Below are 13,530 nucleotides of genomic sequence, written 5' to 3'. Positions count from 1 at the left end.
ATGGCAATATTCAGAAAAACCTTTAACCTAATCCAGGAAATTCTGAGAATGATGAACAAGCAACAGAGGGTGTATCTGAAGATTTAATGAAATAAGAATGACTTGATTTGTTGCATGCAGAATAGAGAAAACTAAAACTCAGATAATTTGTGCCACCTAAGTTTACATGCAAAGCAAAATTGAATTTTGCACCCAAACTAAATTTGGAATATTTGGGAGGGTGGGCTCAGGTCCTGGAAGTCAACTTAATGGTTACCTCAAACTGTGGCCTGAGGTCCTGATGACTTTCGTAATCACCCCTCAACGTACCTGAGCCTGTTGCAACTTCCAATATTTGATCAAACCCAAAATGCCTGCCATATGATGTCTTCATTTATTCCCTCTCATAATCATTCTGGCCAGCAATAGGCCATCCTTAGTGCTCTCTTGATGGACTCTTTCTGAATCCACTAAGTGCCAAAGTTCCCAAATAAAATGATAACTCCTGGCATATAAATGATGTTTCTACCATTTTCCCTGTTATTTTGTAATTAACTGTGTAATCTCTTGAATGATGTTATGGATATAACAGTTTTACTGAAAAAGTAGAAATACATTTGTCCATGTTAATTTTATGTTACTACATATAATGATTCAAAAGGCAGACATTTGTCACATTTAAACTTCCTTTGGTAAAAATTTTCACGCAAAGATATTTGAAAAAATAATCCTATGCTAAACCATTTCCTCATTTTACATGCTCTTTCTTTCCTTCCTTTCTTTCAATGTTCCATCTTTTCCCCATTATCAAAGGTCTCTTGGATCTCAGATAATGAGCTATGGGATAAGTGCACATACAAAGACAGGCAAAACACAGAACACTGTTGTTCAGGTAATGTTCTAAGACTTTTTATGACATAGAACCCAGGGACCAAGGAAGAGGCAGAATCAAAAATACTAGGGAAAAGTGGGGAATGAATTTGGGGTTATAAACTAAGAAAGAATGATAGTTGTGGGAGGCAAAATATAAAGAAAAGACATTTATATGGGGTGGGAGAAGATGAAGAATAAGGAAGAGAATTCTGACGAGAGACGAATGGAGAGAAAAGCCTTAGGTGAAGTAAATCGATAAGAAAAAGGGATTTTTAAAAATATTTTTATTGATAAAACTTAACATACAAAAACATACAAACATTCTTAACATACAAACATAGTGTACATGACGTACAGTCAATGGCTCAGGATATCATCACATAATTGCGTATTAATCACCATGATAATGTTTTTGAACATTTGCATCACTCCAGAAAAAGAAAAAAGAAAAAATTCATAATACCATACCCTTAACCTTCTTTTTCATTGATGACTAGCATTTCCTTCTACCAATTTATTTCACCCTTCGTCCCCCCTTTTATTCATTCTTTAACCATTTTTTTTTACTCATCTGTCCATACCCTGGGTAAAAGGAGCATTAAACACAAGATTTCCACAATCATACAGTCGCACTGTAAAATTAAGTCTTTATACAATTTCTTCAAGAATCAAGGTTACTGGAACACAGCTCAACAGTTTCAGGTACTTCCCTCCAGCCACTGTAATACACCATAAACTAAAAAGGGATATTTATATAATACATAAGAATAACCTCCAAGATAACCTCTTGACTCTGTTTGAAATCTCTCAGCCACTGACACTTAATTTTATCTCATTTCTCTCTTCCCCCTTTTTGTCAAGAAGTTTTTCTCAATCCCTTCATGCCAGATCCTGGCTTATCCCAGGAATTCTGTCCTACATTGTCTCGGAGGTTTATACCCTGGAAGTTATGTCCCATGTATGGCAGGAGGGCAGTGATTTCACTTGCTGTATTGGCTTAGAGAGAGAGAGAGGCCACATCCAAGCAAATAAAAGAGGTTCTCTGGGGGTGAGTCTAGGCCTAATTTTAAGTAGGCTTAGTCTATCCTTTGCAAGAATAAATTTCTTAGGGGCGAAACCCAAGATTGAGGACTCAGCCTATTGATTTGGTTGTCTCTACTGCTTGCGAGAATATCAGAAATTCTCCAAATGGGGAGGTTGAATATGTTCCCTTTCTCCCCATCCCCCCAAGGGGACTTTGCAAATGCTTCTTTATTCACTTTCCAAATGACTCTGGGATTTATTGGGGTATCACACTAACCTGGACAAACCAACAAAATCTCATGCCATACTCAAGAGTCCATGTACTTATAGTGTTCAACTAAACTGACAATACAAGTTAAATTAAGAAATGCACTAACCAAAATATAAATTTTGCACCAAATAAACGTCTCTCCTTTTAGTCTCACACAGAAGTTGAACTTTTAAATTATGGACGATATAATCCTTTACCCAGTCTTCTGATATACCTTAGTCCTATTCCGAACCGCTTCATTCATATCTCTGCTGGATGTCTGATCACTTCCTCAACAATTTTAACTGTTCCTGTATGTGGTACTGCTGATTTTCCTAGCTGCTGAGCTCTAACTCTGAGTCTCAGGTGTCACTTATATACCCATGGTTTTTCTGTGAAAAACCATGTTATACACAAACAGCTCAGTATCTCAGAATTTAGAATTAGCAGTTACACTTGCTGAAAATATGTGGCTACTGTAAGAGCTTACAATTTAGGACCCTTTACAATAAGCCCCAACCTGATAGTTGATAGTTGCTCTCAACATTAGTTCACCGAATTTTTATATTATAGTTAGTCCATATGATTGAGACATGGTAATATTTGTTTTTTGTTCCTGACATTTCACTCAACATGTAGTCCTTAAGTTTCATTTACCTAGTTGCCTGCCTTACAACTCCATTCCTTCTTGTGACTGCTCAGTAGTCCATTATACAGTTCTCTTTCCATTCCTCAGTCATTGTACCCTTAGGCCACCTCCATTCACTGTGGATCACCAACACCACTGCCAGAAATACCAGTGTGCAAATGTCCATTCATATCATCATGCTCAGTTCCTCCAGGTATATACTGAGCAATGGGGTTGCAGGATCATATGGCAGCCCCACCCCTAGACTCCTGTGGAACCACCACGCTGCCCTCCAAGGGGCTGCAGCTCTCATTTCCCTACAGACAGTAAATAAGTATATCCCTTTCTCCACATTTTCTCTAGCACTTGTTTCTCTCTGTTCATTTTTAATGGTTTTATTTACACATCATATGATCCAGCCTAAGTGTATAGACATGCCTTTGCCATCGTACTCTCCCTGAAGACATTTCCTTTTCTTCTACACAGAATCCATACTCCTTTTCTTCCACAAAATCCATGTCCGTTTCCCAATCTGCCCGCTTGTTAACAGTTAGTTTTGGCTCACTGCCTTCGGGACGCTCAGTGTAAGCGTATTACAATATTGCTGTTGACTTTAGACCCTAGTTTACATTCATTGCAATTTTTCCCAAATACCATCTATTTTTAACACCATGCAATACTGACAAGGAAAAATAATTTAATAAAAGTTTTTAAATATCTCATGTTTGGATTCCCTATAACTAGAAACAAGAGGAATTCATTTTTATGCTGTTTTAAACTTTGCCTCCTTCAAATGCCATAGCTCTACAGACGCACAGAAGGTATAACTGAAATACAAAGTATATAGGTCATTACATGAACTGTCTATTATACATATATATATATATATATGTCTATTATATATAATTATATATTATACATATATATATATATTTGCATGGGCAGGACCCAGAATCGAACCTGGGTCTCTGGTATGGCAGGTGAGAACTCTGCTTGCTGAGCCACCATGGCCCACCCAATTGTCTATTATATTTTATAAATCATAAAACAAAAATTATTACAAGAAATAACCTCCTTCTATCATTACTTACTTGAAATAAGTTCCTGATTTAACTCCATTTTGTATTTTTTATAAAATTCTCATAAGCCATGCTTATTCTGTTGGGCCTAATATGCACCACATATTTTCTGAGGTTTATTCCCCCTCTTTGTGCATGCATGTGTGACTGTGCTTTCACAACGCAGAAATAATTTGATATTTAGCCAACTCAGCAAACAAGATAATATGGCTTCAGTTCTATCCATGATAAAGTCATGGCAAAGCATTTTGCATCAGCCCATCAGATATATATATATATATATATATATATATATGTATATGTCTTGGCTCCCTTCTTAATAGACAATGGTATTAAAATTCAAGATTTCCTGCATCAGTATTATTTTAACTAAAGCTTAAAAAAAAGAGAGAGAAAAAGAGACTGGTTTCACTTCAGTTATTGTTTCTCTGTCCTCCTTTTTTCTATTCTCAATGTCATTTCTTTTTTTTAATGATAGGAATGGATAAAAGGACTGAAACTCTCATGAGTAGAAGAAAAGTGGATAGATACAATCCACACATAATGGCTTACCAGTGTCAAAGATTCCCCTTGATGCAGACAGTAAGGACTCCCCCTAACTCCTCTGGGGGACAAGGACGCACCATTTGACACAGGGAGTTTATTTCTGTCCTATACCACAAAGTAGAAGGAACCCAACAACAGCTCAGAGAATGGGCGAGCTTTCCTTCCCAGGGCATTGCCACTCAGAAAACTGATACTCCCTTCCTGGGAAGAGGGGTGAAGGATATTTCCATGGGAACAAATGCGCTTTGCAAAGGTGCAAAGTTCCAGCAGAGGGAGAAAGTGCATGTGTTGTTTGTGTTTGGGGTGGGGATGGGGGAATATTTAAAACAATGTATTTTTCCTTCCCTGTCAATCATTTTGTCCTGAAGTTTCTCACCCATTGAATCAATGGCAATAATTGTTTCAGGAGGGTAGCAAATACCATCCAGGACAAAGAAGCAATTGCCAAGCTTGAATTTCAAACTAACTTTTTTTAAGTCCACAGTCAAAAGCATGGCTTTGTTGAGAGAATAAGAGATTTCTAAATTCCACAAACGTTCTTCTACATATCCCTGGGAGCTCTGATTCCAGAGCTTTTCTGTAAACCATTGAAATTTAAAGGAAGTTCCCTGATAAACAGAAAGCGGCAGTCTGCCTGCTGGGAGGAATTTGGAGCAACTTAGAAGATAACACGTTTAAGGCTGAGATGTTATTTGAATCCTTTCAAGGCAACAGGAATCTCCTATCCATGATATTAGGTCCAAGAGTCTGGGAGACAAGGCTATAGAAATTCCAGAATTGATAATGACATAGGCCAAATATGAAGCAACAGGTAATCTACTTCCTGTGTGGAGCAACTACCCAGAGTAGAAAAGACAATTGGCGGTGTTGAGAATCTCGGCCAATGCTGCAGGCTCTCACAGCCTGTGCTCACCAGGGAAAAAGAGAGTGGTTTGAAGAGGGTGGAGTGTAGCTGAAGGGCTATGATGGGGCCGAATGGACCTGGAAATATGACTCCCCTTCTGAAACATGCAGCCATCCATTCTTTCTCTGGCTGATCTCCTTCTGTCTCGCAGCTTGAATTGTCATCTCCTTATAGGTGGCAAAGTTGATTATTACTGAACCCTGTGATATTGGAAAATGGAAGGTTACAATACCACCACTGACCAAAACAGACTTGACTTTCCCTTAGTCTGACAACTTTAACCTGCCCCTTATGACATCCAGATAGAACACATTCCACCTGGCATGAACAGTAAACTCAGGATATAATTCCGTGTGATCAGCTCAGCCCATTCCTTGAATTCCCCTTAATGTCTTCCAAGTACTTTTCCACTAGCTCACCCCAGTCATTAAAATCCCTTCTGCCCTCTATATCAGTGGAGTTGAGTTCAAATTTGCTTCTGGGCTGTCTCTGCCTTATTGCTCTGAAGATTTGAATAAAGTTGTCCTTGCTTTAACATTGTCCAGTGCAATTTTTTCTGAGAGACTGAGGAAGCCCACATTTATATCTTTAGCCCAGACATTTCCCCTCATACCAAAACTCCTAGTACCTCTTCTTCTTGACATGTCTACTGGGATATCTCATCTGTATCTTACAGTTAATTTTGTCTACTTTAATTTTTATTTCCTTGCAAGAGAGTTTTCAGCCCCAGACTGGGAGATTTTAATAAAGGGTGCCAGTAGCCCCAATTGCTTAACTCAAAATTCTCAGAGCCGGCTTTTATTCTTCTTCTTTGCTCCCTCTTCAGGTCCAAACCATCAGCAGGTCTCGTGAGTTCTCTCTCCTGAGTGTGACTTGTAGCTTGACTGTTCTATTGTCACTCTAGTCCAAGCAAAGTTCAACAAGACCCTAAACTAGGATGGTTGGGATAGGGAGTGGTAAAATGGAGTACAGGGGACATGTCTAGGCCTTGTTGACCATATTTAGAGGACGAAAGAGAGAGAAAAATGTTCAGGGTTGGCTCTCAAGGCATAAAACCTACCACACAAAGAATGCAAGGAGAGAAGCTGCCTTTGGGCACATTACAAGGAAAGAATCTGAGTGACATCTCGGGGTAAACATTCATCAGGCACTTAGATAGCCATGCTTAAATCTGAAGTGCGAAGCTAGGTCTAAAAATACAGACGAGAGCCACCGACAGCTTAAGTTATGGAGGTGGATTACAATTGAATTCCCAGATCTAACTTTCCTTGGGAAACTTGTAAAAGCAGATTTCTGGGTCCATTCTTTAGTGATTCTTACTCAGATGGACAGTCGTGGTGCCCAGTGATCTTCATGTTTAGGGAGCACCCTGGGGAATCCTGACATGTATACTATTTTGGAAGCCAATGGATTGGACCATCCTGGGGATGGTGTGAAGAGTGAGAAGAGTAAATGAAAAAGAACTGATCTTTGTGGAACCCAACAAGACGGTGTGGGCTGGAGAAAGAGGTGCCAGTACAGGAGACCATAAAGAAATAGTCAGACAGGTTGATGGGAAGCCAAAAAAAAAAAAAGAAAATGAACTATTTTATTGCCTTTGTACAATGATTCACTACCAAATTATCATTTTCCCAGTATTATTTTCTCAAAGGTAAAAATGTTCTCTTTCTATAGACTACTTCCTTTACAGCCTTTTTATTTTTTTACAATATCCTATTGAGTGAAAAAAGCATTTTATTAAAAGCAGTAATTTGTTACTGCTCTAAATAATCTTTTATAGTTTCTAAAACATAGTGCCTTCTTGATGAAACATTTCTGAAAGTGAATTATTAGGCTACTGCAAGTCCTTGCCAACCAACAAAGACACAAAGCATAATGTGCCTTAAATCTGCTAATGTGAAAATGCAAAGTGGCTGGGGTGTATTTGCTAATTAGCATGCTGCTGTTAACACCTTTCACCTTTCTTTGTTTCATTTTGAGGTTTCTTCTAGGAAAAATAAATAAATTACTTGCAAAAAAATTTTTGAGACTCAAAATAAAGCACATACTTTTATGTAGGCGGAATTCAAGCAATGGCGTGCTGAGAGAGCCTCACTGGAATCTCTCAGTGCACCAAGGTAATGATCATTGAGAGAACCTTAGTCAACGTCTCAAGCAAAATCAGAGTGCATGGTGCTGAATTTTAGCTTTCCTCTTTCCCATTTTTTCAGGTCATTCCTGGGCTCATGTGGCTAATGTGATATGAAAGATAGGAAATGAAGGCATTGTAGGTAAACCCATAGCTGCCCCCACACCTGTGTTTAAACACACCTGAGTAAGGAGGCTCTCATACCTCTGTTCTTTCTATAAAAAGAACCCCCCAAAGACTTTACAGAACCCTAAAAACCTTCCAATATGTTATCATTGAAAAGCTGTTAGGAATTTCACAGCTGACAGCAGTGCATCTAATTACTGAATTATTAAACAGGAGGCCTCCACCTAGAAAGCAGTGTCCTGTCACTCAAAATGATCAATTCAAGTGAAAAGCAGAGGTACAATTAGGTAATCTTGTTCACTTCTGCAGATAAATTTGAAATATTCAAACTCAACTCAAGGGGGAAGGAAACTTAATTGCCTTTGGTATCTGCTTTAAGCTTAACTTGAATGTTAAGTCAAATGTGTTCTCAGATCCTACACTGGTGGCTGGGAAGAAAAGTCCCAGCCTTCTGCTATTTTGCATTTTCATTTCAAGCCCAAAGATTCATTTTTGAATTTAGAGTATCACCCACACAGAAATCATATCTGAGAGATTTCTGTAAAGGAAACAGATAAAAGGAGGGCTGGTTATGGGCCAAGGGTGACTGGGATGGCCATTATGACAAAAAGCTGTTTTCTTCATGAGCCCTTTATTTCTTGTGGCTTAAAAGCCAGATAGGAAAAATTCCCTAGCCTCTCTTAACCTGCCCTCAGAGAAGGCTGATAGCTGGTATACTTCCCACTTTTACATTTATGCCCTCAAAAGGCACTTCTAGTAGGCAACATTAATAAATAACAAGGACTGAGAATTCATTGTTTTAGAATACTATGCAAAAAGTCTAATTTTTTCTTTTTGTTTTATTTGTATAAGGTAAATACGAACATTAGCCCCACTTTAAAGAAGAGGAAACTGAGTGTCAGATACATAAAGCAACTTCCATGCTCCAAGGAACATAGCTAGAAAATAGATGAGCCAGGATTTAAAATAAGCAAAGTTCTCATCCTTAGCCCCTATATACACAGGCATTTCATAATTGGCCACTTCAGTCTTTTAAAGGATTTTACAAAAAGAAATATGAAGAGAGCAACTGATTGTGCCTTGTTCTACTTTTATTGCACCAGGATGTCCGTATCTTTGCTAATGAAACAGAATGAGAAAAAAAAAAAAAATACACAAACAAGTTTTTTTGCCATCACATCCCTGTCGGAAGCCCTCACCTAGTCCATGTGTCTTCCTTATGCAGAGTTCCTTATCTATATTACTTGCCCCTGCATTTGCCCTTCTACTAAAGGAGACAACTAAAGGACAGGGGCACTTTTTAAATTTGCCTTTGGTTGCATTTTCTCAATTTCTACTCAATAAATATTTTGGGAACATTAAGCTTGGAGCTGAACTGAATCCAATCCACTCAACTGCAAAGAGTGGATTCTAATAATGCTTGACTTTAATTGCTCCTGTTGCTCATTATTGGCTAAAGATATTAAACCATGTGACTACGAAGTTCATCCTGTATCCAGGTCAGGTAGGGAAGAGCAATACTGAAGTATACTTATAATGGGGACCTGGGTCTACAGAATCCATTCACAAGCACCAGGTCATTTTATTCTTCCTGCCATCTTTGGTACATAGAAATTAACCCTGAACATAAGCCTTTCTGAAAAAATGAAGAGAAGATTAAGACTTATTGGCCAGTAAAAGCTATAGGAGTCTTCTCTTTCCTTCCCACTCTACTAGTAAATACATAAATATATGTATATACACATACATATACATATATTGTGTACACATATATACGTATATGTACATATAAAAGTTATATAAATAAATGTATATAGTGTGTATAACATATAGGTGTAACACATGCTTCTCCTTCTTCAAAATGGCATTTGACATTCTTCCTCTTTGATCCAAACAATGAACTCAGAACCTCGGACATGTGGCACATGGTTAAGAATAGAAGCTCTAGAGCCAAGCCTCTTGGTTCTAAACTTCAATTCAGCCATTTACTGGCTGTGCGATTTTTGTGCCTCAATTTTTCAGTCTATACGTTAAGGATAAAAGTATACCCACAGGTCACATACCTGCTAAATATCACTGTAATTATCCTACTAAATGTTGAAAACATTTTTACCAGTTCATCTATTTGAAGATCTGGACTTGGTCTCATTTATCTTTTTTTTTTTTTTTTTTGTCTTTTCATTCTCACCACCTAGCATAGTGTTTGGCATATAGTCAGCACTCAGTAAATTTATATTGAACGGATTTTGATTATTGTCAAAAATTATGGCCTATTATAGGAAAATGCCATCATAATTCTAAAGAAATAATATTTTGTGGTCCTGTAAGGAAGGTACTTTGAAGCAGAAACCAATGGTCAGAGCTCAGTTACAAACAAATGTATATATATATGTTTTTCTTTGAGTACAACTGAAAAAGGGGGGTGCAGGGGTACAATGTATGAAGGTCAGAAGCCTACAAACATGTGAAAAATGTTAACAGCACATTTTTAGGCTTATTAGAAACAGCCTAAATAATTAAACCAGTCAAATTTCTGGTGGCTTTTGGCTCATGCCCAGAATGGAAGGTCATGACCCGACATACCAGGGCCCTGCATGGCACTTGTGATTGACAAGGAGAGGAAATAAGCTGATACCTTTCACGTGGGAATCACAGTTTGTTGCAAATATAAGCAAGATGCCTATCTGGATGTTGTGGGAAAAGTTAATTGTGTCCTGATTCAAAACTTTTTTGTTCCCAAAGTTGTTTTTGTTGTGATTTGTTTTTTATTTGATAAAACAGCTGTGTACCATAATAAAATATAGGTCACTTGCTTCCGGTTAAAATCATCATTGGTTATGTCTGGGCTTTCTTTTCATTGCAGCATGTATTAGATACATTGGCCCCAGGCAAAGAGGGAGCTTCTTCTGAAACAGATGTTTTTTTTATCTCTATATAGTGAATTATTAACTTTTGAGGTTCTAGATAGTTATCTACAACTTCTCCATAAATTATACAGAAGATATTGATTCAAAAGAAATTCTGTATAAGAATAATCTACCACAATCTCTCATAATAATGATGAGCATAAGGATTCCATTTGGTTCTCCAATTCTGTGCCTTGGGTCTGCTGGCATGCCAATGACCCATCATGCAGGGAATAAGAAAGGGGCTTACATCACATGGAAAGTTTATTCAAAGACAAACATGCCCTTCTCAGATTCAGTTCCATGAGGCTTGAAAAGATTTAAGAATTCACAAGAAGTTAAAAGCTAATTTATCAATAGGCTCCATTTTGTTTCCTATGGAAACAAGCACTCATGCCATTTTGAAACTATTTTGTTGTAAGACAGAAGTTATCAACATTAGCTCACCTGGGAGGTCTTTAAAAATCACACCAGACTTCAGACCACTTGGGTAGGCCCCAGACATCAATATTTTATGAAGCTCCCAGGTGACTCCAATATGATGCCAAGGTTGAGACATATCATGTCATGTGTGTATATAATTTAGATCCTATTAACACTATCTCTCTCTCTCTCTCTCTCTCTCTCTATATATATATATATATATATATACATATACATATATATATAAATCCTTCAAGTTTTTTGAAAAAAAAATTTTATAAACCTCTAAGCATGATCTAGAAATAAGTTAAATATTTTAATGGTAAATGGAAAAGCATTAACATGGCTTTCATAGCTCTACTTGTTGCTGTGGACTGAAGAAAGATTCTTTTTAACTTGAAGACCATAATCTAACTCAATCCCCATTCCAATTCTCCTCTGAATATACAAAATTAAAAAATAAAAATAAAATGTTTAATATTATTATTTAATATTTTCCTATACTACATGAGAACAAATCCATTGTAGAGCGCACCAGATGGGAAACTAGAACTTTTTATTCACTTTTGCTCAATAACAAAATAAGTTATTATTTCCCAGTAATAAGGACACCCCCATGTGTCCAAGCCATTGAAGAATTCATTGTCAGTCCTTAAACCAGTTGTGTGTACAAATAACTATAATACTATGGGATAATTGTACTAAATGAACAATGTATTAACTAATGAAGAGCTGATCAAGAGGTGATCAAGGAAGTACCCAGTGAAGAACCATCTTTTGGGATGGGACTTGGAAGGTGGGCAGAAGGTTTCCACCTGGCAAGAGGAAAATGGGCATTTTGGTTAGGGCAACAACATGGCAAATTTATAGAGAAATTTCTAGATCACTCAGGTTTTAGTACCACTAGCTGACTGCCAACAATAGGTTTATTTTTTCAGTGGTTCAAATTAAGAAGAGATGAGACACTCTAATTTTTTAAAAAGATTTTTTAAATAAAAGTAATAAAGATTAATCAAATTCAGAATCATTATTGATTATTCCTATTTATATTTTTCCTTATGTGACAAAACATGGCAAAGGCTTTCCCTAATCATGATGTTTCAAGGCATTTTTCTACAATTTTATGACCATATAACAGTAATTATAGTGATGTTTTCTTGAATTAACGTATTACACAGAGGCTAGTAGTTGCAGAAGATGTGCTGATATAGTAGTCATTATTTCTAAAAAAAGAGCAAGTAGAAGCAATTGACTTTAGAACCTTATATATAGTTACATGCAACAGATTTGTTGTTTTGAAGAGGAAATTTGAAAAAAAAGTAGGATAAATTCTCATGCCATCCCAGAATCCGAGATGAAGAGAAATTTTCCTCAATTTTAGAGAGAATAGAACACGCAGATGTTTAGGTCTTGGTGACAGTGAGAAGTTACTTTTCTCCAAATTGCCAAAATGGTTACTCAATGGATTCCAGTGTGGGCAGCAACCCAGCACATACAGACCTGGTCCTACGTATTGACTCTGTATTCTCTGAGTTATTTAGTCACCAGACAACTTATCCCTCCAAGCTGGAAAGTTGTTTTCTTATATGCTGATCATCCACCAAATCGGAGTGAGCTACAGTGAGGCCTCCAAGCAATAAACTCTGCACTTCCAACAAAAGAAAGAAATATCTTGCTGAGTGGAGCGAACATTGAAGTAGAAACCAAGACAAGCATTATAGTCCAACCCTTCACTAGGTAGATGACCTTGGGGAAGTCACAACTGAATTGGCATGACTGAACCTCACGTTCCTTAACTGAGCGTGGAGAAAGTAATGTTTACTTTTTCTCACTCGCAATGTTGGGAGAACCAAATAAATATGGGAAGATTTTATGGCATGTAAATTGATCCACAAAGGTGAACCACATCTATATACTTTTTTTTGCTGCTGCTGTTGTTTGAATTATACTGCTTCAAGGAGAATTATTAGAACAAACAGAAAAAAAATACAGGGAAGCCAATAGAAATTCCTAAATAAAAGCAATGGAAAATTTTAGGTTAAGTCTCCGTTCATGATTCTTTACATAATGAGGTTGTACTCTAGAAATAAGTTAAATATTTTTAATGGTAGATCAAAAAACAACAACATCTATTCTAAAACATATATATATATATATGTCAGTATATGTATATAAGCATATACTCCGTATATAGGTGGAATAAAGAACATTTCAAAAACATAGCAAAAGATATTCCACTACTGTTACATACATATATAAGCATTCTAACAATAAATAAATAATAACATGTGTCATCAAACTGAAAGGGTGCATAGAATCTGAGAAGGATAAATTTAATAAAAAACCTACTAAACTTATATTGACATTCATTATAGTGAAATTTCACATCAATGTTGAAAAAAAATCTTAATAGCTACCTAAGGGAAAAAGAATGATTATTTTAAAGGGAATGAAAACCTGATTGACACCAGATTTCTCATCAGCGGTGTTGAAAACAAGAACTCAGCAAAACATCCCCAAAGTCCTGAGGAAGGATGTTTTGAACCGAGCAAACTATGTCTCACCAAACCAGTCAAAGTATAATTCAAGACAGAAGGGGTTAATAAAGACATTTCCCAACTGTAGAAGCTTGACACTTTATAGGACTTCTCTAAGAAAACCATTA

The sequence above is a fragment of the Tamandua tetradactyla genome, chromosome 12 (genome assembly GCF_023851605.1).
Source record: "Tamandua tetradactyla isolate mTamTet1 chromosome 12, mTamTet1.pri, whole genome shotgun sequence".
Classification (NCBI taxonomy): Eukaryota; Metazoa; Chordata; class Mammalia; order Pilosa; family Myrmecophagidae; genus Tamandua; species Tamandua tetradactyla.
This window is presented reverse-complemented; position numbering follows the sequence as displayed.